At 43.1% G+C, this 27,217-nt stretch overlaps 1 long non-coding RNA gene across 1 annotated transcript in view; it reads right to left on the reverse strand.

The window, feature by feature from the left end:
* LOC148112027 (uncharacterized) overlaps positions 1–27,217 on the reverse strand; it is a 449,893-nt gene that overhangs the window by 283,101 nt on the left and 139,575 nt on the right. The window lies entirely within an intron of this gene.

Genomic DNA, 27,217 nt, shown 5'->3' on the forward strand with positions numbered 1-27,217 from the left:
ATAGGGGTGAAGCAATCACTGAGAAGAGTATGATGAGTACAGTCATAAACTCTTTAGACAGTAGCTGGGACAACTTTGTGATGCAATTGGACAGCCTCAGTCTAGAACACTTAACATTAGACACACTCACTAACCGCCTTATTGCAGAGGATAATTTAAGGAGGGACCGCCACATGTCAAGAAGGGACCCCAGACCCACCAAAAGGGTTGAGTTCCAGGACAGGGGAAAGGTTGCCCCAAAGTGTTTTTCCTGTGGGTTCAGGAATCATTTAAGGAGGGATTGCCCCAGAGGTGATAGGGACAGAGGATATAGAGAGAGACGGTCACCAGACCGCAGACATTTCAGGGAACGGGGACGTGGGTGGTCACCCAACCCTAGAAAAAGCAGTGAACGCAGGGATGCTTCCAGAGATAGCAACCCAGGGACCATGTACGGCTTCAGGCATGGTAAAGCAGACCCCAAGCAGGGGACAGATGAGAACATGTGGCTTCTGGATTCAGGAGCCACTAATCATACAACACACAACCCCAATCTATTGACCTCCCTCGTAGAGACAGACTTCAAGATCAGAATGGCTAACCAGAGCACAGCCAAGGTCATAGGGAGAGGGAATGTACATATACCAGGGGTTGGGGAAATAGAGGGGGTACTGTACATGCCAGAAATACCGCACAATGTCTTAGCCATTGCAAAGCTCACAACAGACACAGACACAGAGGTAACATTCAAGGAAGGTAGGGTACAGATACTCAACCAAGGAAAAAGGGTTGGCAAGGTAACCACACATGATGGATTACCGTACTTTACACCCAGTGAGAACAACGAGGGAAGTATAAACACAAGCATCACCCATGACCAGGGGGAAGACACTGAAACTAGAGGGGGACCCCAGGAGGAAACAAACACTGTGTCACCAGGCAAAAACAAGGTATCCGTGGGAAAACCCATCCATGACAATTGTGCCCACCTCCTTCACAGAAGGCTAGGACATATCAGTTTCCCGGTTGTAGAAAAAATGCTAGGATGTACAGAGGGTTTGAAAGTAAAGGACTGCAAAAATTATTTGGAGTGTTCAGTGTGTAAATCTTCAAAGATTAAGGTCAAAGCGAGGCCCAAAAGGTCAGAGCGCACAACTGACCACCCATTTCAGCTAGTACACATGGATTTAGTGGGACCACTGAGACCTTCCATTGGACACAGGAAAAGGTTTTTCTTAACCATAGTAGACGACTACAGCAGGTATGGCTATGTGTACTCTCTCAAGCATAAAAATGAGACATTCCAAAGGTTCAAAGACTTTTATAAAAGGGTGGAACTACAACATGGGGCGAAAATCAAACAGATAATGACTGACCGGGGCACAGAATTCATGGCCAAGGACTTTGCAAAATGGTTAAGGGAGAGGGGCATATTGCATTTTAGCTCCACCCCTTTTTCCCCATTCCAGAATGGGGTCTCAGAACGAAAAAACAGATTGCTCCAAACAATGATGAGGTGTGTTTTGGAGGACGCTGGAATGAACCAATTATTCTGGTCAGAGGCACTACACTATTCAAATTACACACTAAACAGGTTGTGGTCAAGCTCAATCAATAAAACCCCATACGAACTAATGTACAATAGAAAACCCAACCTAGCCCACCTACACGTATTTGGTGCCCCAGCTGATGTCCACATTCCCCGACAGCTAAGGAAGAAGGGAGAAAAGGTGTCAAAAAGACTAAGGTTCGTGGGCTATGAGCCTGGAACAAAGGGATTCAGATTTGTGGACTGCAATAACAAATTCATTGTGTCCAGGTCTGCGGAATTCCATGAGCACTCAAATTGGTCAAAGCTCCACTGCAATGACATTTTCCTTGGCAGAGACATGCAACCACATAACCAAAGTGACAAAGAACTGACCACCAGGGAGCCAGAGGAAACTGAAACAGACAGACCCAAACACCAAGAACTGAAAGCCGAGGAATGGAAAGAAGGACACCCCACACTGAACCTAGATAGCCTCACCGAAAAAGAAGCCGAATGCCTGCATGAAGCAGATACGCCTCCAGACAGACCAACTAGATCCAGTAGGAACAAGTTACCAAAGAGACTAGAAGATTACGTCATGTCCATACACACAGAGCATTTCACACCCAGTTCCTACGAAGAGATGCTCGGCCTCCCCGAGGAAGAAAGGGAAAGGTGGAAGCAAGCCATGGAAAAGGAGATGGAGAGCCTCCGAGAACTACAGGTATACTCGCCAGCTCAAGCACCTGAGAACAAAAAGCCAATTGGGACCAAGTGGGTGTTCAAAGTCAAAACACTCAAAGACAACAAAACGCTCTACAAAGCGAGGTTGGTCGCACAAGGCTTCGTCCAAAGGTACCCGGAAGACTACACGGATACCTACTCCCCCACAATCAGAGCTGAGAGTGTCAAGAGCGCCCAAGTAATTGCCACCATCCTAGGGCTGGAAGTATTCCAATTCGACGTGCAAACCACATATCTACACGCAGAATTGGATAAGGAGATCTATGTTAAGGCCCCACCAGGATACAACGATGGGAAGGACAACACATGGCTCCTGAACAAAAGTTTATATGGACTCAAACAGTCTGGCAAGAGGTGGTACGACTGTCTAGCCAAAGCTCTCAACACCATGGGCTTCAAAGCCACCTCTGCAGACAAATGTTTTTTCACAAAGAGAGAGGGAGGAGCATTCGAAGGTGTTCTTGTGTATGTGGATGATATATTCTACATAGGGAAGCAAAGGACCAAATGCGATAAATTTGCTACCGAGTTAGGAAATCATTTCTCTCTGAAGTCACTAGGGAAGATAGACAAGTACCTAGGGGTGCAAGCGATTAAGACTGACAAAGGCTTCCGGATCTCACAAAGAGAGAAAATCATGGAACTGTTATCCAAATGCAACATGTCAGGGGCAAAACCCTGCGAGACACCCATGCAACTGGACTTCATAAGGAGCATGTACAATGAAGCTGAACCCTTCGTTGACAACAAGCTGTACAGGTCGACAATAGGCTCGCTACTCTACATCGCCAACTGAACGAGGCCTGACATCGCTCTGGCCGTCAATCTACTGTCCAGACACGTGAGCAAGCCCACCGTCCTGCACTGGGATGCCATAAAAAGACTGCTCAGGTACCTGAAACACAGTGTTAACGCCCAGCTGTGCCTCGAACCAGACCTGTCCAAGAAACCCAAGTTAACCTGCTATGCAGACGCTGACTGGGCCGGGGAGGCCAAAAGTAGAAAAAGCACTTCCGGGTACGTAGTCTTCTTAAACAATTGCCCTATACATTGGTATACGGGAAAACAGAAGCTGGTGGCCACTTCTACCACCGAAGCCGAATTCGTCTGCTTATCAAAAGCCGCAAATAACCTAGTGTGGTTTGATGATTTACTTACTGACATCTGGGCCGAACCAACATACTCCATAGTCATACATGAAGACAACAAGGCGGCTATAGAAATATCAAAAGCAGATGCCGTGGGACAGAGATCAAAGCACATAGACATAAAATATAAACACGCTAGGCAATTCTCAGAAATGGGGTTCATTAAAGCCATATACTGTGACACTGAACAAAAAACAGCAGACATACTCACAAAGCCACTACCTCAAAAGCAACACGCATATCTCACATCAAAAATATGTGTATATTTGTAGATCATGTGTTTTATGTGCCTAACATGTATGTTCACAGATATCATATGTCCGCCATTAATTAGACATTTAGAGGGGGATTTGTCAGGGTAAATATCTAATTCTCCCAGGCAGGGGCTAGCACCTCCCCATATCCCATCTAACCCCTTACCTCAGACTCCTCCCCTGGTGTATAAAAAGGTCCTACACGTGGGCTCCCAGCAGTTCCAGATGTGTGCCTGCAAAGACAAGACAGAGGTCAGTGACCTTTACCCTGAATTGGGCCTAGGAGGACTCCAGGCCTAGAATAAAGAATCAATGAAGAGATACCATTGTCTCCTGTGAGTTATTGGGTTAGATCCATCCAGCATTAACAAACCAGCCTTCCTTTTAAGCGCCTCCTCAACTCACAGCCTCCTCCGATCAGGGCTTCGGTCTCTGAAGAGTGGCAGGAGGTCCCCTGCCACCTACATCTGGAGGGTTGCCATCTCTTGTGTCTCCCGCAAGGTGTACGAAGCCTCACTGGCCCAGATGTTGCCGTCGGTAGTTGGGGGGGGAAGACGGGCTGAGCTTCCCCATCACCCCGCACAACTTCCCCATGCACAGAAGATCCGGGTATTGGGGGGGGGGGTTTGGGAGCAAAGGAGCCTCAGCGCAGCCCTTGACAGAGGCAGAAAGGGGGATTTTGGGTCCAGGGAAGGGCCCTCGGCTGCCCCACCAAGGCTTCTGGGCAGGCAGCTGCCAGGCAGGAGGAGTGCCGTGGTAGGCGTGGCCGGTGGGGCGAGGGACAAAGGAAGCCCCTTTCACTGGAGGCAGATCAAAAGGGGGGATTTACACCCACCCGCTCGCCGGCCTCGCTGCCTGCCTTGCAGAGTCTGTGGGGAGACGGAGAGAGGCTCCCCCTGCAGCCCCCTCGGGGTCCCGCCTGGGTTCAGACCCCCCGAGGCCTCCCGCCTGCCCCTCTCCCCCGGGGCTCCTCCCACTCTCAGATCCGGGGGCCTCTGGAGCCGGAGCCCCGACTTGGCCCGGGAGGGAAGAAGCGCAGGGAGACCCTGCCCACCACACCTGCAGCCTGGCTGGAAAGAAGACTGTCCAGCCACTCGCCCGCCCGCCCGCTGCGCTCCCACCGGCTCCCTGGCGAGGCTCCCGGCCAGCCCCGAGGAGGCTTCTGTGGGGACAAGGCGGGGGGAGGGGAGGCGGCTCAGGCAGACCTGGGCGTGAGGGAGGCGGCAGGAAAGGGGCTTGAGTGACAACTGTCTGTTCGGGCGACGGGGGAGGGGAGAAGGGAAGCAGCGGCAGAAAGAACCTTTTGTTCAGGGGGGGGAATAAGGGGGGCCAGGAGCTCCCTGGGAGGGAGCAGAGATCCAAACTTTCAAAACCAGCTTTCAAATAAAAGCCACATGGGTGACTTTGAGACAATCATTAGACTATTGTGAGTTCTAGTCCTGCCTCAGGCATGAAAGCCATCTGGGTGAGTTTGAGCCAAGGTCTCGGAGGCTCTGAGTTCTAATCCTCCCTTAGGCGTGAAAGTTTCCAGAGTGACTTTGGGCTGATCCCTAGGAGACTCCTGAGTTCTAATCCCACCTTAGTACTTTTGGATTGGGGCTGTGAAACATGGAAAATATTTTCTCAGATTAATGTGGGATGCCAGAATTGGGGATTCCTAGACTGTGAGATGGCCGAGTGTCCAATATTGTGTGGTTTGGAGGAGGAAAGTGAAATTGTGGGAAAAGACCACTTCCATGTTGGGCAAAGCCATAAGTCTCTCTGCCTTCTGCTTGTGGGAGAACCAGAGGGATTTGTGTGGTCACTGTGAATCTTAGACTGATCTTGGTCTGATCCATCAGAGCTTTTCTTAGCTCCTTAAAATGGAATTTGCAAATTATTCACAATTAGGAGCCATTCTGAGAACTAAACATTGATTCCCAATTGATCAGCAATTTGTGTGGTTGGAGAGCAGAACAGCTTCCATGGGTGCCTCTCCCTAGAAACCTGGAAGTCCCCCCCCTCTATTCACCCCCTTCTTGGACCTGGATGTAATTACGTACAAATTGTAAAGTGGAAAATTAAACAGCCTGAAAACTGCTATTTTATTTCTCTGGTTGATGAAAGAAAAAATATACAGTGGAAATTTCTTTACACACTTTAATTTTTTTATTTACTTTATTTTTTTATTTTGGTGTAAAGTACCAAACAACAAATAAAAACAACCCCAAACTGAAATCCCAGACAGTTGTTCTGCTGAATTCTTTCTGCAAAGGAGGTTTTTATGAGGAAATCAAAAAAGAATTATATAAGAGAGATGAAGATTTCCCTCTTCAGCTGAGAGCCAGTCAAACATGGCATTTCACATCATTCTGACATTCTCAGGGAGAGGATCAGGCAACCAAGCTGGTTCCCACAGCTTCCTCCTGGCCTCTTTTCCTGCTCTCTCTCTCACACACACACTTTTAGCTGTAGGAAGAAGTGCTGGAATTATTTTTATAAGGTGTCACATTCAATAGAACAGAAAATTTCTCTGAATGACTCTTACAGAGTTCTCTTTATTGAGCTGAAAGGGAAGAGAGCTAGAAGAATTCCAGTCATTCAACAATTTCCCATTTTGAAACATACAAGTTTTATTTGACTCCTGAATACTATTTAAGGGGAAATAATTAATGTGTACTTTCAAATGAAAGAACATTTTACAATTCCTTTAAATATTAGGGTGTTACGTCTCAGGTTTTTATATTTACTCTGCCTGTGAGCTGCTCCTTTGTGTTGAGGTCTGGTCTCAGAAGGATAATGTAGCACTTGGGGATGAAGATGCAGCCCAGCAGACCAGCACTGGAGGCCAGGATGGAGAAGACCTGCACAGCCACCATGGATTTCCCTTTGGTGCTCAGGTAGGTGGGCACAAAAGTCACCCAGACACTGCAGAAGACCAGCATGCTGAAGGTGATCAGCTTGGCTTCATTGAAGGCCCCAGGCAGATTCCTGGCCAGGAAAGCCACTGTGAAGCAGATGGCAGCCAGGAAGCCCATGTAGCTGAGGGTGACGTAGAACATGACAATGGCCCCTTCGTTGCATTGCAGGATGATCTCTCCAGGCTGGGAGTGGAGGTCAGAGTCAGGGAAGGGGGGAGAAACTCCCAGCCAGATGGAGCAGATGATAATTTGGACAGCAGAACAAGAAAGGATGATGGAGTTGGCCAAGCTCTTCCCCAACCATCTCTTCACTCGATTTCCTGGTTTTGTGGCCAGGAAGGCCAGCACCACCGTGATGGTTTTGGCCAAGAGAGAAGAAACGGCAACTGAGAAGATGATGCTGAAAACTGTTTGTCGGAGAAGGCAGGTGGCTTTCCTTGGTTGACCAATGAAGAGAAGAGGAGATAAGAAGCAAAGCAGGAGGGAGACCAGGAGGATGTAGGAGAGGTCCCGGTTGTTGGCTTTGACAAGGGGAGTTTCTCGGTATTTAATAAAGATGATTAGAACAAGGCCTGTGATTAAGAACAAGAGTAGGGCAAAAGAAACCAGTATGATGCCCAGATATTCTTCATAAGACAGGAAGGTTACAACTTTGGGAATACATTGGACTCTGTCCTCATTTGGATATTTATGATCTGGACACTTGGTGCATTTTTCTGTATCTGAGAAAAGGAAAAAGCAATATTTCCTCAATATTCTGTCCTTTACATTTCAAGAAGTCCTTTTTTTGTTTGGACTGATTCCAGCAACATTTTCCAAGATGTCTTCTTTAACCATTCCACAGAAAATAATGATAATATAATTTTCTAATACATTTATAGCTAACTGTATGAAATTGGAGGATTTCTAGTGGATTTTTAATAAACACAAAAAAGAGTTGAGCTTCAAGGCATGTTTTAATTTGCACTTTCATCAAAATGCTCTGGATAAATCCATTTCCACCAGGCCTTCCTTTCCTCTGGTGTCACCCACCTTCCTGAGTGGAGAAGGTCCCCTCCGGACAAGGAACGCAGTCGTAGCAGCAAACTGGCTCTCCTTCTCGAGCCCTCTTGACAAATCCAGGATGACAACTTTCTACACATTTGGACTGAGGCAGGGACTAAGCAGAAAATCAAGGAATGCCAAAGGAAATGTGTTAGGATCTCCCTCCATGGAAAATGGGGGGAGAAATGGACATTAGACAAATAGATTCTGGGCTTCACTGAGGTAACTATGAAATCTCTGACTCCTTCCAAACAGGTGTAGGAGATGTGACCCTGGCAGGTTCTTCCTTTAGTTCTTCCCTTTTGCTTCTGGCAAAACACATTGCAATAAAGGTCTTTTCTACTTAATAAAGTCTGGAGAGATGGAACTGAGAAAAGATTGAAGCATTAAGTGACAAACAATCAGTTCCTCCTCATGGCTGAATTAAAATGCTCTTCATCTATAATAATAATAACATCCTTTATGTCATTGTACATCATGTATACTGTGAAATTGGTTTAGCTTCTACTCAACCTCCAGCACTTGAGGGTTTCTCATCCCAGGTTGGACATGGTTGAACCAGCTACAAAGAGTCTTCAGTGTTACAGCATCTGAAGAACAGCTTGGTCAATAGTACTGAAGGCTCCCAAGTGGCCTATAGAAAGAAAACTATAAGGTTTCTACTCCCCATGTTCAATTCTCAGTGAAGGCCATGGACCCTGGAAACTAGACTTAGTCCACATGAAATGGGTCTGAAATCTTTGGGAAAAACAGGAATCACACCATAATTTCTCCCACCTGGTTGAGCAACTTTAGCTGTGAAAGAGCATCTTGGTAGATATTAAGTCTCTGTCTTTCCAAAGTCCCCATTAGCTGTTCAATGGGATCTTCCTTGGGGAGAATCAACCAGCTCATGATTGCCAGATCTGCTGCTACATCTCCATTTTGATCCAAGTAGAGTTTCATAATGGAAATATTGAAAAACTGATTCTTCTGCAGGAAAGGATGGAACTAGAAGGGGAACATCCAGGAAGTTTAAAATCTGAAAGCTTTTTTTAAAAAAACCCATTTAGCCTTTACACATTTGAATCTTTTTTCTACAGCTGTCTAACATCAAAATATACATTTAGAAAAATAGGTGTTACTACCTTCATAAATAAAACAAAAGTTCAGCAAATTGCTCAACCATATATTGGCAAAATATATATTAACAAAATATAATTGATGCAAGTTATAGGGGTTATGATGGTAAGTTATAGGGGACATTCTAGAGCAGATGATAAATAAAATGAATCATAGGAAAAAGATTATTCATAAATGCCTGGAAAACATCAGGTTGATTATGAAAAATGGTTCATTTAGTGACCATTCAAAGTTACAACAGCACTGAAAAAAGTGACATGATAGTTTTTCCCAGGATCATGGCAGCATCCCCAGGTGATCAACATCTGAATTCTTGGCATCCACTTATGATGGTTGCAGCGTTTTAGGGTCGCCTGATCTCCTTTTGCGACTTCTGACAAGCAAAATCAACAGGGAAGCCAGATTCACTTAACAACCATGTTAACAACTGTGATGATTCACTTAAGAAGAAAAGGCAAGAAAGTCATAAAATAGGGCAAAACTTACTTAACGACCATCTTGCTTAGCAACAGAAATGCTGAGCTCAACTGTGGTCGTAAATCCCATTCTGCCTCTTCCAATAACTGGAAGTGAAGCGGGATTCACTAATCCCAAATTAGTCAGGAGACAAGACCACAGAGATCCAGAGAAAACAGGCTTTATTGAATATTGCTAGCAATAGGCCCAGTGCAGTAACCTGACAAATACTGAGCCCCGAGCAACGCCCTGAGGCAGGTTTTATAGGTTTCATGATCATAGCATACTTCAGTTCCTCAATATGCATACATACAGATAGTTAAACTGGAAAAGTACAAATACAGAAGTAACCTGGAAAAGTACAAAAGCAGAAGTATATGGGTATACAATACGTGCCAGTTACACAATTACAATGGTTACAACATTATAGTTACGACAGATTGCTACAAATGTCAAGTTCCCTTCTAGGAGTACAGATGTAGGAGAAAGGGCAATACATTTATAGATGCGCTATAAATGATATAAAAGCAAGGCCTTTAAGATACATACTGTTAGGATACACCATATGAGGGGCTCTCCTTCATTCCCCCCTGTTGAGACTTTGCCAAGTCATACAATTACTGCAAAGTTTCATTTTCGATGTTACTTTCCTCGATAAGTTTCTGGTATTCCCACCAGGCCATGGCTCGGGCCGTCTCACGAATGCGCTGAGCTGGATCCATAAGACCAATGATAGGAATATGTAAGAGGTGGTTGACTAAGGGCTGTGAGAACCGTAGGAGTTGCCGTTAGGGTATAGACCCGTTGGCCAGAGGAATTGGAATAGAAGAATCCCTCAAGAACTTGTTCAATAACAACTATGTCACAAATAAGGGCACAGTCAATACACAAAACACAATCAATACAATGGGAACAGCAGCAGGAATCACAGGGGCAGGGGCAAAACCAGCACATGAAATCAAGGCAATGCCGATGGGACTTGCCTCCCAGAGCGCAGGGTGAAGCGAGGAGCGTTGCCCGTGCGATGGGTATTAGCCTCCGGAGTAATACCTGCAGGGGGTTCCTCTTCGGCTCCCGTTCGTAGAGGGACAGCTTCCGGAGTGTCACCAGAAGGGGCAGCCACAGGTGCAGCGCGTGGACCTGATTAACCACATCCCAGGCCATGTGGCCTGGGAGGAAAACACGAGAATCGGGCAAGACCCACCAACCCCCCTGTTGGGAAGCATCGAGTTCACGGGCTTGGGCAAGTTCAGATGCACTATAATGAGGCTGCATAGATTCTGGGGGGTCCCATAAGGCGAGGCAGTGCACCTGCGGGTTGAAAGGTCGCAACGCTGCATGGCGAGCCTCCCGGTCAGCCTTATGGTTACCCAGTTGTGTGTCCGAGGGTGATTTCTGATGGCCCCTACAGTGCATGACAGCCACCTTGCGAGGGGCCCAAACACTGTCCAGCAGGCGGAGGATTTGTGGACCATACTTGATGTCCTTTCCCCCTGCTGTAATAAGTCCCCTCTCTTTATACAATGCCCCGTGGACTTGAACAGTTAAAAAAGCATATTTTGAATCTGTGTAAATGTTAACATCCATATTTTGAGATAGTTCAAGGGCTCTAGTTAAAGCATGGAGCTCCGCCAACTGTGCACTAGTACCAGGAGGGAGGGGTTCGGCTTCCCATATATCAGTAAGGGTAACAACAGCATATCCAGCCTTGCGAACCCCATCCAGAAGGAAACTAGTGCCGTCAGTGTACAGTACATAGTCAGGACGGGGAAGTGGGACATCTGACATATCAGGGCGGCTGGCATATGTTTCCCCAATAGTCTGAATACAATCATGGGCTGCATCAAGATCAGGTTCAGGAAGGAGAGTTGCAGGATTTAAGGAAGTAGATTGCTTTAGAACAATCATGGGGTTGTGAGTTATCAGGCCTTGGTATTTAAGCATTCGGGGATTGGTTAACCACAAATGGCCTTTTGTTTCCAAGACAGCCTTCAAGGCATGAGGGGTTTGTATTTCAAGTTCCTGGCCAAAGGTGAGCTTGGACGACTCTTGAGTAAGAAGGGCCGTGCCAGCAACAGCCTTGAGACAGGCAGGCCAACCCCTCGCAACAGGATCCAGCTGCTTGGAAAGATAGGCTACAGGGCGATGCCAGGTTCCTAACCTTTGGGTGAGAACCCCGACAGCAACATTTTGTTTAGTATCCACAAATAACTGAAAAGGTTTGTCTAAGTCTGGCAAGCCCAAACTGGGGGCTTGCATCAGAGCATGTTTTAAACTTGAGAAACTTTTCTGTTCCTCTTTTCGCCAGAGGAGCGGCTCTCGGTCACTGCCTCTGGTAGCCTCATATAGGGGTTTTGCAAGGAGGCTAAAGTTAGGAATCCAAATACGGCAAAACCCAGCAGCCCCCAGAAACCCCCGGAGTTCCTTTTTGGTCCGTGGGGTGGGGAGGCGGCAAATAGCTTCCTTTCTTTCATGACCCAAGGTGCGTTTTCCAGGCTCAATATCATAGCCCAAGTATCTAACTTTTTGCAAAACCAATTGTGCCTTTTTCCGAGAAGCCTTATAGCCCAGTCGCTGTAGAAGGTGTAGGAGATCATAAGTGTTTTGCCAGCATATGTCCTTTGTCTGGCCAGTGACCAGCAGGTCATCAACATACTGCAACAAGACCTCCGGCTTGGGGAGGTTCAAAGCTTCCAAATCAGCTGCGAGGGCATTCCCAAACAGAGTGGGGGAGTTCTTATAACCTTGAGGCAACCTGGTCCAAGTATACTGCTGTTTACGACCAGTAGCCGGATTTTCCCACTCAAAAGCAAAGAGATGCTGACTCTTTTTATGGACTGGGATGGTAAAGAATGCATCCTTAAGGTCTATGACCGAAAACCATGACGCAGTCTGGGGAATCAAGCCCAGAATAACGTACGGATTTGGGACCAAAGGATGAATGGTCACGGTAGCGGCATTTACTGGCACTAAATTTTGAACCGGACGGAAACGGCCATCCCCCTTAGGAATAGGTAAGATCGGGGTGTTCCAGGCCGATTCAGTAGGGACCAGAATGTCATGTGCCAGATAGAGATCAATTACTCCCTGTATAGCTTGCATAATGTGTCTAGGGTAAGCCCGTTGACGAAGGCGAATTGGATGTTTGGCAGGGAGCTCCTCAACAACAATGGGCGTCTGATGGCGAGCAAACCCAGGGGGGTTGTCCTCAGCCCACAAGGAAGGGACATTAAAATCCTCCCAACCGGAGTCTGCTACGATTTCATGTAAAGCCATTAAGCGCCATGCTTCCTCCTGGGGAACGTCCACCGAGACCTTGCCATATGTCAAAGAAGTAGAACCGTCCGGCTCAAAAGAAATCTGAGCCCTTAATTTACTCAACAAGTCTCGCCCCATAAGGGGAAGAGGGCACTCCGGCATGTAAACAAATTGAGTTATCGTTTTACCCCCCGTGTGACAAATTAGGGGGTTGAGGAATGGGCGTTTGATTGGCTGGCCTGCGGCCCCCCGGACCGTGATGGTATGCGAGGAGGGCTGGGCCAAGGGTTTGGTTATGACGGATCGGGTAGCCCCTGTGTCTACAAGGAAGGGAATTGGCTTGCCTCCAATTGTGAGACTGACCATGGGTTCAGGGAGGCATGCCGAGCCCGGTCCGTTTCAGTCCCATTCCTCGACTTCGGCCAGACCAATGAGGGGGGTATTGGACGCCCCTCGTCCCCTCCCTCGAAAGGGTCTGCCTCATCCACCTCGGCCGTCTCGGGCATAACCTCCCCGATTTCCTTCCTTGGCACGTTCCAGTTCTTTTTCAGGGCATTCTCCCTTCCAGTGGCCAAATCGCTTACATATGGCACACCGATTTGGGTCCAGGGGTCCCCCTGACCCCCGGCTCCGATTCCGCCCCAGGGGTCCCCCTGACCCCTGGCCCCTTGGGCCGCCCCAGGGGTCCCCTGACCCCTCAAGCCTCTACCCAGTCTTGGCCCATCTCGGGTGGCAGGCCCGCTCATCAAAGCTGCAGCAAGCAATTCTGCCTTTTTATGCATTTTTTGCTCCTGCTTCTGTTCCTCAATTTTGTCCCTATTTGCAAAAACTTTCCTCGCCACTTCCATCAGTTCACTCATTGATTTCCCAAGAGCTCCCTCCAATTTCTGCAATTTTCGCCGTATGTCAGGGGCTGATTGAGAAATGAAGGCCATTGCCAACATGCGAGCATTTTCAGGCTGAGTAGGGTCTATGGGGGTGTACATTCGGTAAGCATCTAACAGTCGGGCATAGAAGGCTTCCGGGGCTTCACTAGCACCTTGGATCACCAAAGAAGGTTTTGACATGTTGGTAGTGGGTTTCCCCGCCACCTGGATTACCTGCACCACAAGGCGCTGGTAATCCTGAAGGGACCTAAGATCCTCGATCTTATAAGGGTCCCATCTTGGATCCTCAGAGGGAAAATTTCTAGCCACCCAGCGTTCAAAAGTCATATCCCGGGCTTGCATAGTTCCTTTTAAGATTTTAAGGGCGGCATTCCTAATCTTTTCCCTCTCTTCCGGATTGAAGATGGTACTCATCAACTGCTGTAGATCCCTCCAAGTTGGATTGTGGGTATCTACAATAGTTTTAATCAAATCAGTAACCTCTGCTGGTTTGTTACAAAACGGACCATAATGCATTTTCCAGTTTAAAAGGTCCGAGGAAGTAAATGGGACGTGTTGAAACACAGAGACAATTACAGGCTCTCTGTTTGGTTCAACGACGGACTGATCTACCCTCCTGAGAGGGCTCAGGATCAGCTTCCTCACTCTGCCTGGTATTCTTTGAGTGAGTTCGATCAGCTATGGGGCCTTCCTGTTCCCCAAGGGGCAACTTCTGTCCCCCCACTGCTCCTTCTAATTCATCAGAGGAGGGGGTGATCTGTTCGCTTTTCTGGGTTTGTCGCTCCTTTGGGCGGGCCCCCTTGTCCGCTCCATCCAAACTGGTTTGGGCGGAGCGGTCAGCTGGGCTTGGTACCCCCGGTGAGTCGGGGATGCCCAAGTCATCGAGGGCTCTCAGGAAGGTATCAGCTCCTTCCCCTGCACTGCTAGAAACTGAGGTGCTTGCCCTAAAGCCTATTTGTCCCTCCCCCCGAGGGAGATATGGCGGCGGATTGGGCAGCTCCTCTGGGCAGCTAGGAAGGATGGTGGGGATTGTTTTTTCCTTTTATATGGCAAGGTGCGGGAAACCAATAATCTACACCTTGCAGCTTTGCACTTTTGTAGCCAAATGGGGGGATGTTGTACTAGAGTAAGCCAGACATCGATGTATGGGGCTTGGTCAGGATGTCCTGTGGTGGGGTGGAAGACCCTCTGGTGTACTTGTAGTACTATCCCTAGGTCCAGCGACCCTGCTGCTGGCCAGCCTACTCTGAGTTCTGGCCAGTCCACCTCACAGAACACCCGCAACCGCTGCCTACTCCATCTTATGCCGTAATCCTGGCTAATATAGGCATCTTTGAAATGTTTTAACATACATGCCAAGGGGGTCAAAGGCGTACTTCCACCTCCACCCATTTTCCTCCCAGGGCACCAGACAAGACAAATAGGTAAAGGGGTGTGGGAAGAAGGTAAGGGGTCCTTCTTTCCCAGGAAAACACGAAGGATTCTCAATCACTCTTCCCCGGCCGCCAGCCCCGGACACTCAACGGTCACTGGACGGAATCGCGGGGTACACTCACACCAGTCGTGCACGACAAACCTCCCACCTTGGGGTCCCTCTGACCCTGGGGTCCCCCTGACCCCTCGTACCTTCAGGGAAAGGGTGATCAGGCACTTCCCCCCCACTCCTCCACCCGTCCAGTGGCCAGTTACATATGCTCCCTCCCCCTGAGGGAGCTTGGCCCTAGACCGGCTAGTGGTTATTCCCCTGGGTGACTCTTACCTTCCCAGCAACCCCCCGTTGTCTGGATATACAGGCTGGTCCCTAGCCCAGGGGTTCAGGTACTTGCCTGCCGGCGTCCTTTTCTTCTTCCTCCAGCTGGATTGAAACTTGCCTGGTCTCGTGGTCTCTCTCTCAGGCGGTTCTTGGAAACGTCAACCGACACTGCGAAGGGCTGGCCCCACGGGGAAGCCCCTCGGACTAAAAGAGTCCGATGGCGCCTGGGACTTTCCCCGATCCTCCGAGTCCCCTACAGTGTGGCGACGATCCAGAGGAATCTAAAAGTTCCGTTGTCTCCTGGCTGGCTCGCCAGAAATGAAGCGGGATTCACTAATCCCAAATTAGTCAGGAGACAAGACCACAGAGATCCAGAGAAAACAGGCTTTATTGAATATTGCTAGCAATAGGCCCAGTGCAGTAACCTGACAAATACTGAGCCCCGAGCAACGCCCTGAGGCAGGTTTTATAGGTTTCATGATCATAGCATACTTCAGTTCCTCAATATGCATACATACAGATAGTTAAACTGGAAAAGTACAAATACAGAAGTAACCTGGAAAAGTACAAAAGCAGAAGTATATGGGTATACAATACGTGCCAGTTACACAATTACAATGGTTACAACATTATAGTTACGACAGATTGCTACAAATGTCAAGTTCCCTTCTAGGAGTACAGATGTAGGAGAAAGGGCAATACATTTATAGATGCGCTATAAATGATATAAAAGCAAGGCCTTTAAGATACATACTGTTAGGATACACCATATGAGGGGCTCTCCTTCAGAAGAAGTTGCCCAGAAGCTCCAGATCTCCTCCATGTTGCTCCAGAGGGAGGTGGGGGAAATGGGGAAATGAGCTCAGTCAGAAGGGAGGAGATTCTGGCTGAAGGAGAGGAAAAAGACCCTGAAAAGAGGAGCCATTTCAGAGCTCAGCCCTCAAAGCAGAGAAGTTCAGCCTCCCCTTCACTGAGGAGGCAAAGGCTGAGCAGCCGTCAGTCAGAGAAGCTTTGGCTGGGACTCCTGCAGAGAGGAGGGGTTGGGCTAGATGGTCTCAAAGTGTCCTTCAAAGTTATAAAGGTAAAATTCAACTATGCTAATCACAAAACTATAATGAGATGAATGTATTTAAAATGCATGCATCCTTTTAAAATCAACTGTGTTTAAAACCAATCTCTATCTCTAGTGGGGCCTAGTGCTTAGAAGATGATGTCTCCAGCAATCAGATTGGCCCAACTGTTGACTTTCTGAAGCCCAATGTGGTTGAGAAGGTTCCCCTCCTTTTCCTTTGGGTTCCTTCTCTGAAGGATCTAAGATTGATGGATCCATATTGTTAGAAATAGGAAAGCAGAAATAAAGCAAGGAAGGCAATCTGGTACCCAAAAGGAGCAAAAGTTTATCAAAGCATCTGCAATTAGCACAGCCCCCCAACCCGCCCCCACAAGGCTCTCCCCACTTCTCTTCTCTCCGTATACCAATGACTGCATCTCTAAGGATCCATCTCTTAAACTACTGAAGTTCGCAGGTGACACAACAGTGATCGGCCTCATTCGAGACAATGATAAATCCGCATACAGACGGGAGGTTGAACAACTAGCCTCGTGGTGCGACCGGAACAATCTGGAACTGAAGACACTCAAAACTGTAGAAATGGTGGTGGACTTTAGGAGAAACCCTCCCATACTTCCACCTCTCACAATACTAGACAACACAGAATCCACAATAGAGACCTTCACATTTCTAGGTTCTACCATATCACAAGATCTAAAATGGAGACCCAACATCAAAAACGTCATCAAAAAAGCTCAACAAAGAACGTTCTTTCTGCGCCAACTCAGGAAGCTCAAACTGCCCAAGGAGCTGCTGATCCAGTTCTACAGAGGAATTATTGAGTCTGTCATCTGCACCTCCATAACTGTCTGCTTTGGCTCTGCAACCCAACAAGACAGACACAGACTTCAGACAATAATTAGAACTGCAGCTTCAATTACAAAACAGGGTGTGGGTTGGTTACAAATCTTTTGTGCATCTTCACCAAATTCATAGCTTAAAATTTACAGTTTACCTAAATTCTCATATATCGACCTAGTTATAGGTTATTATCCTCATTTTTAAAAAAAATTTTATTAAATTTTATTTCTTTAAAAAATAATACAAACAGAAGATTTATCGACAAACAGATCGCGGTGAGAACATTACACAATACATTACATTAAATCTGAATATACTGATCAAAAAAAGTAAAAGTCTAATCTAACATTATCCTCTTTTTATTCTATCATCTAACCAAACATACCGTAGGTCCCAACATTGGAAATATGCGGAATCTTTTTGATCGCTTAAAATTTTAGTTAGCCTATCAGCTTCTGCACATTCCATGATTTTCCCTATAATATCTTCAGACGGTAGGTCTTTACCCTTCCAGTTTTGGGCGAGGCATATTCTAACCGCAGTTGTGATATAAACAATCAAATACCATTTGTTAGTGACTATTTTATCTGGCCTGATGTTTATTAAGTAAAATTCAGGTTTCAATTGTAATTTGTGTCCAGTAATTTCTAACAACCACCTCTGGATGAGTTTTCAAAGTTCAGTTACTCTGGGGCAAGTCCACCATACATGGAAGTAGGTACCTAGCTCCCCACACTTCCAACAATTTGGGGAGAATCCAGGAAACATTTTGGATAGTCGAGCAGGAGGAAGGTGCCACCTGTATACCATCTTGTACAAATTTTCCTTATAAGTGGTAGCCATCAAAAATTTTAATTGTCTAGACCAAATTTCTTCCCATTTTGCTAAATCAATTGAGTGACCAATATTCCTCCCCCAGGCAATCATTGAGTCTTTGAAGATCTCATCACCTATCCAACGGATAATTTAAAAATTATAAATCTTAGCTAGCATTTTTTCCTCCTTCCCTAATATAATCTTATCTAATACCTAATACGTATCAATACCTCCTTGCTCCTCATCCTTTTTATATTTGGAGTTAATCTGATCATAAGACCACCAATCCAATTCTGTTCCTTGTAGGGCTAGTTCGGTTCTTGTTTTTAAACAGCATTGGCTATCAAGCAGCTCGCAGTAAAGTAGATGTTTTTTCTTTATTATATAGTAGAGTATATGTCATGGCTTCTAGCGGGACCAGCCAGGAGGGGATCAGAGAGTAAAATTTATCTTTGATTTTCCTCCATGTTACAATTAAAATATTCCTCAAATAATGGCCTGCAAAGCACGCATGTTTTTTTACCCTCTCCTGCCAAAGGAAATAATGCCAACCATGTTGCAACCCCGAACCTTCCAGAATGAACAGCCGTCTCCTTCTCAACAAAATCCAATCCCTTACCCAAACTAACTTTGCGGCCTGGTAATAATACTCCCATTTAGGCAAACCAAATCCCCCTCTGCCCTTCACCTCTTGGAGCATTTTAAATTTAATTCTAGGTTTTTTATTCTGCCAAATATATTTAAGGACACACTGATTGTTTAAAAAAATTGTTGTCCAATCTAGCTGGGGCTGTGTAAAATAAATAAATCCATTTTGGGAGAATATAAGATTTTATGACCACGATCCTGCCTAATAGAGAGACCTGCAACTTCTTCCACTTCTCTAAGTCTTGTTCCGTTTGTTGGAGAAGTTTCAAATAATTATCCTCCTTAATTGTCGAACACTTAGCAGATAGTAGATTGCCTAAATACCGTACTTTTTTTAGCAATTTGGAATCCCAAATTCAATTCTATTTCCTTCCCCTGATTTGTTGTCAGATTTTTAATCAAGACCTTGGTTTTTTCCTTGTTTACTTTTAGGCCTGCCACAGCTCCATATCTTTCTAATTCATAAATTAACTTCGGGCCCGATACAAAAGGATCTTCCAGTATAAACACAAGGTCATCAGCATACGCTTGTAATTTATACTGCTGGTTCTTGATATGTAGTCCTTTTATTCCTGAATTTCATCTAATTTCCCTCAATAACGGTTCCAATGTTAATATAAATAGAAGCGGAGAAAGTGGGCATCCCTGTCTAGTACCTTTCTCAATACGGATTTTTTCAGATACATTCCCATTAATCAGAATTTTTGCAGACTGTTTTGAATAAATTGCTCAGATTGCCTGAATAAAATTATCCCCAAATTGCATATAATGTAGCAGGCCAAGTAAAAAGCACCAACTCACTTGATCAAAAGCTTTTTGCGTGTCCAAGAAGACCAAAGCCAGCTGCTTATCAGAGTGAGCTTCATAATATTCTAGATTATTCATAATTATTCTCATATTGTCTCTAATTTGCCTGCAAGGTACAAAGCCGTTTTGGCCTTCGTGGATAAATTGGTTCAGAAATCCTCTTAATCTGTCTGCCAATATCGCAGACATAATAAGAACATAATCCTCTTTGGATTATATGGGGAGATTTGAAAACAAGGCCCAGATGGAGAATAGATGTGAGGGTTCTTAAAGATGAGCAATTTTTAATTTATGCAAAGAAGGAGATGGAATTTTTCTTCCAGGAAAATAATACTGAGGACACAAACTTTCCGAATATATGGGATACAGCTAAAGCAGTGTTTCGGGTTTTAGCAATAAATTATATAGCTGGGAAACGGAAGAAGGATAAGGCTAAACAGGATAAGCTATTAGGGGATTTGGCAAGAAGTGAGGCTGCATTGCAACAGGATCCAAATAGCAAAGAATTGGGTATGAATTTGAAATTGGCGCATCATCAAATTAATCTTATAGACCAGGAGGACCTAGAAAAGAAAATCAGATGGATGAAACAGAGACAGTTTGAAAGTGCAAATAAACCGGGAAGGTGGCTTACGTATCGAGTAAAAAAAGAGAAGGAAAAAAGTAGAATTCATAACTTGAAAGATGATAACAGTGATTGGATTGTAGAGGAAGAGGGGAAGAAAAGAGTAGCGCAGGAATTTTTCACTGATTTATATAGAGATGAAGAGAAATCCGATGATGAAATAAGGAAATATTTAGAAGAGTCCGACTTACCGAAAATTCTGGATATGTCCAGAGAAATATTGGATAGAGAATTTATGGAAGGAGAAATTAAAAGAGTCTTAGGGAAACAAAAAACAGGGAAGACCCCTGGAATGGATGGCCTTCTGATGGAATGTTATAAGGCATTATGGGAAGTTCTAGGCCCTCATATGGTAGAATTATTTAATGGGATAATTCGGGAGGGATTGACTCTGGATTGCTGGACAGAAGCACTAATAACCCTCCTGCCGAAGGAAGGTAATGACTTATCTCTGATCCAGAACTACAGACGGATCTCACTTCTCAATGCAGGTTATTATCCTCATTAATCATTTATTTGACTATGGCTATTTCTTCCCTCAATATTATTCAAAATATTCTAAGATTTGAGTTAATTTTCATTATAACATTCATTTCATCCTCCTAGATTTACCCAATAATAATACATCTTTATCTTATATTTCACATAATTCTATAATTCTTGTATTGTGAAGATCTCTACCATATTTTATTTCCATATTTCTTTATTTAACCATTGATAAAATAGGTCCCATATCTTAGAGTATTGTTTATCTTCTTCTTCTCTAATTTCAAATATCAATTTGCTCATTTCAGCACATTCCATTATTTTCTTAATAACTTCATCCTGTGTTGGTATTTTCTCATTTTTACAATTTTTAGCAAATACAATTCTAGCCACTGTTAGTATATCTCAACTCTCTATTATATATTTCGGGTACAATCCCCAATAAAAAAAATGTCTGGTTTAAAATCTATGTGTTTTTTTGTCATTTTTTCCAACCATGTGTGGATTTTAGTCCAGTATCTTTTGGCTTCTACACATGTCAACTACATATGGTAATATGAACCTGGTATCTGATGACATTTCCAACATTTTTCAGATTTATTCTTGAAAAGCCTGGTGGCGCAGCTGACTAAGTGCAGTTAAAGTGGCACCAGCTGCCTGCAATTACTGCAAGTTCAAATCTCACCAGGCTCAAGATTGACTCAGCCTTCGAGGTAGGTAAAGGATTGTGGACCCGGATTGTGGGGGCAATAAGGTGACTTTGTATAAAAAAGAACACCGCTTAGGGGCCCCCGAAAGCCCTACTAAGCATCGAACCAATAAATAAATAAATAAATAAATAAATAAATAAATAAATAAATAAATAAATAAATAAATAAATAAACAAACAAACATTCTAGCTATTCTCGTCGGGGGTAGATGCCACCTGTAAAACATCTTCTACAAATTTTCTTTATATGCAGTTGACATTGTCATTTTGTAATTTTGCGGCCATAATTTTTGCCATTTCTCTAACTCAATTCCATGTCCAAAAATTTTCCCCCAAGCAATCATTGCTTCTTTAACTTGTTCTTCTTCCAACTTGACCCTAATAAATATCCATATAATTTTTTAATTACGTTTTCATCAATACCTGTTAAAATTTTATCTAAATTAGTCAAATTATTGTAAAAACCTTCTGTCTCAAAATCTTTATCATATCTAGAATGTATTTGCAAATAGTAAAATCAATTCATCTTTATACCTTGTTCTTCTAATTCTTGCATAGATTTAAGTTCACCCTTTTCATTCAATAATTCACTATATCTAACAATTTGTTCCTTTCTAAATGTTATAGAATATCAGAATGCTTCAATAGTTGATAACCAGACTGGAATTTTGTGAGAGAAAAAGTTCCCTCACAGTTGCTGTGCCTATTAATGACTTTTGGCTTAGATATTTGAATAAGCCAATCAGAGTGCAGCTCCTAGCTTTGAATCTCTCGGGCTTTTCTAACTGCCACTGAGACAGTATATAAGGAGCTGCTTGCCAGCAGACAAAGCAGTTCGGGATCAGAGGCAGAGCTGAAGTCACTAAAGCCTCCTCCTTCTGAGGAAGGAAGACCCGGACTCCAATCGCACAGAGTGATTGTAGAAAGAGCTGACTGGACACTGCAAAAGGAAACTGACTACTGATATTCTTTTATAGACTTTGTTTTACTTAATAAAAACAGTTTAGTTTGAACTCTTCTGAGACCTGCCAGTTTGGTGAATTGTAAATAGATAAGGTTGCAGTCTATCAACCCTCCATAACAAATTTTTAAATAATGTTGTCTTTTGATCTTCTCCCAGTTTAATAGCAAGGCCTCAGGTATAAAATGTCGTCTAAAATACCCCTGCTCCGACAAAGAGAAGATGTATCTTATCGAAAATTGTTAAAGCCAAAGTGGATATAGCATGTTTGCAAGAAACTCATATTAAGCTATCTCAATCGAATTTATTGAAATGTCCAAAAGTAAGGAAATTATTTGTAGCGGCTACGGAAGAGAGAAAGAGAGGAGTAGCAATTTATGTAAAGGAACATCTCTAGCCGAAACAATTATTCACAGATGAGGAAGGAAGAATGCTACTATTGGAAGTGGAATTATTGCATAGTAAAGTATTACTAGTAGAAATTTATGCTCCTAATACCAAACAGGGATCTTTCTTTCGGAGAGTACGACGGGAAATTTGAGATTTGGAATATGAGCAAATATGTCTCTTGGGCGACTTCAATGCAGTAATTAATAAAACACGAGATTATAAGACGGGGAAAAATGCAAAAGGGGAAAATAGAGGACAGGACAAGAGGATTTACCTATTATTCCCCCAGGCATAAATCGTGGTCCAGGCTGGATATGATTTGGTTGTCGCAAGAGCTTAGCACTCAAGTGATGGAGGTCAAGATCATGCCGAATGATTGGGCGGACCATAACCCAGTATTAGCTGTTCTAAAGAAGTAAGGGAAGAATAGGAAGAGATGGATGATGAGACTGGAGATTTTGAAAGAACCTGAATTTATACAAAAATTAAAGACAGAAGTGGCCCTCTTTTTTCAAGAAAATAGGATGCCAGGAATGTCCCTTCAGACAGTATGGGATACTGCTAAAGCCTTTATAAGGGGTATGATTATTAAATATATGGCCATTAAACATAAAAAAGAAGAACAAGATAAGGGTGAGATATTGAGTAAATTAAAAAAGGCTGAGGAACAATTGCAATGTAAACCTCTGAATCTGGAAGCAAAAGAACAGATAATGTTGTTGAAACATCAATTTAACCTGTTAGACCTGGATATGATGAAAGATAAGATAAAGGGGGCAAAGCAGAAACATTTCGAGACAGCCAATAAACTAGGAAGATGGCTTACATTTAGATTAAAAAAGGAGAAACAGAGTAGACGAATTGAGCAACTAGAAGATAAGGATGGGAATTTAATAAGAGATAAGGGAGGGAAAGAAAGGATTGCGGTGGACTTCTATAAGGAATCATATAAGAAGGAGGAGATCCAGGCAGGAGAGATGAAAAAATATATAGAGAATTCAGACTTACCTAGGATATCTGATTTGGCAAAACAAATTTTGGAAGAGGAAATTACTCTAACGGAGATTGAAAAAGCAATAAAGAAGCAAGAGAATTCAAAAACACCGGGTACAGATGGATTCCCGACTGAATTATATAAAGCATTGTTTGAATTAATGGGGGAACACATGAAAGATTTATTTAATGAGGTGTTGGGAAAAGCAGAAATCCCCCACTCATGGAGGGAGGCCAATATTAGTTTAATACTTAAGGAAGATCCACCACCAACAGATATAAAAAACTATAGACCAATTTCCCTCCTGAACTCAGATTACAAAATATTTACAGCAATTTTAGCAAATAGACTGAAAGGCTTTTTAAATGAATTTATACATATTGATCAAAACAGGTTTTTACCATCACAACAATTACGAGATAATCTGAGAATTATGTTAAATGTACTTGAATATTATGAAAACCATCCAGGCAAACAGGTTGCTTTAGTTTTTATTGATGCCCAGAAAGCATTTGATAGGGTCATTTGGGAGTTCATATTATTACAATTAAAGCATATGGGTTTTGGACAAAGATTTATAAATGCAATCAAAGCCATCTCTTCTAAACAGACTGCCAGATTATTGATAAATGGTGATTTGAGGGAAGAATTTTCTATTGGTAAGGGTACAAGACAAGGCTGTCCTCTCTCCCCCCTACTCTTTATATTGTCGTTAGAGACCCTACCGCGTAAAATAAGGAATGAAGAAGGAATAAAAGGCTTTAAAATTAGGGATCAGATATACAAAACTCAAGCCTTTGCAGACGATATGGCTTTTATTTTGGAAGATCCTATAAGCTCTTGTCTATCTTTGTTGGAGAAAATTGAAGAATTTGGGGCTGTAGCGGGCTTGCTAATTAACAAAAAGAAGACAAATATTCTAACCAAAAATATTCTAGAGAAAGGTAAACAGGATTTAGAGGAAGCAACAGGACTTAAAGTGGTCAGTAAAATCAAATACTTGGGAATCGAGTTAACGGGTAGATGCTCGAGCATCCAGGAGGATAATTATATTAAATTATTAACTCAAGTAAAGAAAGATCTAAACAAATGGGGTAAAATTCAATTGTCACTCCTTGGACGGGTAGCAACAATAAAATCCTATGTTTTTACCCAAATTCAACTTTCTCTTCCAAACGGCGCCAGCGAATTTACCCAAAAACTTTTTTATAGATCTAAATCAGGCTGTAAATTTATATGGCAGGGGAGGAAACCCCGAATTTAAAAGAAATGATGCAAGAGATGAAAGAAAGAGGGGGTCTGGGCCTACCATGTTGGGGAAATTATTATTCAGTTGCTTTATTAGTGTGGGTCAAAGAATGGATTGCTTTAAATAATAACTGTCTTCTTAGGATAGAAGGCCATGACTTACAACAAGGTTGGCATATGACGCTCTGGCGAAATAATACTCCACAAAGTAAATGGTTTACTCGGCACTATATAAGGAACATTTTAATTCGAAATTGGAAGAAGGTTAGTAAAAAATATTATATTAAAACACCGTGTTGGATATCACCTTTGGAAGCTCTGACGTATCCCAAACTATTTAATTTGGCGAAAAAATTAACGTATAAAGATCTGTTGAATGCACGTGGAAAGCTAAAGTCAAAACAGGAGTTGAATTTTCAGGGATTTCAATTGGATTGGTGGAATTACCTGCAGATCCAATCAAAATATAAAAGAGATCGAGCTAGAAATGGCATAAATGTGGAGCTGCAGGAGTTAGATAAAATTCTGTTAGGCCAGGAAAAAGGCATGATCTCCAAATGCCATAAACGGTTAATGAAGATAGAGATTGGTGAGGAAATAATAAAAGATACGATGATTGCCTGGGGGAAAAACTTTGGTTATTCAACTCACCTTGAAAAATGGCAAGAGGTGGGGAAATATGAGATTGGTAGTATCTACCACACATAAAGAAAATATTTATAAGATGTTATACAGATGGCATCTTCCGCCAGATAGATTGGCAATAATGTTTAATGGACAGTCCACTGGATGTTGGAAATGCGGATTTGAACGCGGTACCTATTATCATCAATGGTGGATGTGTCCAGAAGCAATTAAATTTTGGGGAAAAATTAAAACATGGCTGAAAGAAATCCTAAACCAGGAGTTTGAACTGCGTCCAGAGACGTGCTTGCTTGGCTCCAAACCAGAAAATGTTAAAAAAGATTTGTGGTACCTCATACTACACATCATCACTGCAGCAAGAATAACATTTGCTCAATTCTGGAAAGATAAAAATATCCCACCTGATGAAGCAATAATAAAGAAGATTTTGGATTGTGCGGAAGCAGATAGATTAACCAAAAAACTGAAAGATAGAGACCAAACGCAAACATGTTTATCTTGGGAAAAATGGTATAATTGGCTATCGAAAAGAACATCGAAACTAAATTAGAAGATTATAAATAGACATTGTATTTACTGACAATATTTTATTGTATATTTAAAGTGAGGTCGGATAGACCTGATTGATTCAAAAATTCAAAATAGGTCGTTTCGTCTCCTCCAGAATGTAGTATGAATTTATTGTATAGGTTCGTACTAAATATTTGATTACGGATGTATTATTTATATGTATTTATGTTCTTTATTTTGTTCTCTTGTTTTGTTATTTGTTTGATGTGTTGTTGTCTTTTTTTAACTATAAATGTAAATAAAGATTATTTTTTTTAAAAAAATAAAATACCCCTGCGTTTTTGTTCCCTTGTACCATAAAAAAGCGTGCCATCCCAACAACAAATCATGTCCTTCTAAAGTCAATAATCTAGTATTTCTTAACATTATCCATTCCTTAATCCACATCAGACTTATTGCTTGATAGTATAATTCCCAATTAGGCAGGCCAAATCCTCCTCGTATTCTAGCATCTTGCAACAATGTTAGCTTTATCCTCGCTTTTTTGCCCTGCCAAATGTATATCAACACTATTTTATTTAAATCTTCAAAATTCTCTTTCTCCAACCTAATTAGAATTGTCTGGAACAAATATAGGATCCTGGGTAATATATTCATCTTAATCTTTGATATTCTCCCTATTAGTGATAGTTGTAAATTTTCCCACTTTGCCAAGTCTGTCACTATCTGTTGTTTGAGTTTATTATAATTGTTCTCTTTGAGTGCACTACATCTTGCTGTCAAGTATATCCCCAAGTACTTAACCTTATTTGTGACCTGCATCTTCAATACTTCTGCCAGTCCTTTTTGTTTTATTGACATATTTTTGTCAAAATCTTCGGGGTTTTTTTTTATTTTTCTTTTCTTTTTTTTCTTTTAATTTGATTTATATGCCGCCCTTCTCCGGAGACTCAGGGCGGCTTACAATGCGTTAAGCAATAGCCTTCATACTTTTGTATATTTATACAAAGTCACCTTATTCCCCCCACAATCTGGGTCCTCATTTTACCTACCTTAGAAAGGATGGAAGGCAGAGTCAACCTTGAGCCTGGTGAGATTTGAACTTGTAGTAATTGCAGGCAGCTGATGTTAAAGCAGTGCTTTAGTCTGCTGTCTTTATTTACTTTCAAACCTGCTACTTTTCCATATTCTCCTATCTCGTCTATTTTGTAATTGAAGATGGTTTTATATGTTTGTTTAAAAATAAAAAAAAATAAAAAAAAAATAGAACTGCAGAAAAAACAATGGCTACCAACCTGCCTTCCATTGAGGACCTGTATACTGCAGGAGTCAAAAAGAGAGCTGGGAAAATATTTACAGACCCCTCGCATCCTGGACATAAATTGTTTCA

Source organism: Pantherophis guttatus, chromosome 15, assembly GCF_059756535.1.
Source record: "Pantherophis guttatus breed Tessera chromosome 15, ASM5975653v1, whole genome shotgun sequence".
NCBI classification, from domain to species: domain Eukaryota; kingdom Metazoa; phylum Chordata; class Lepidosauria; order Squamata; family Colubridae; genus Pantherophis; species Pantherophis guttatus.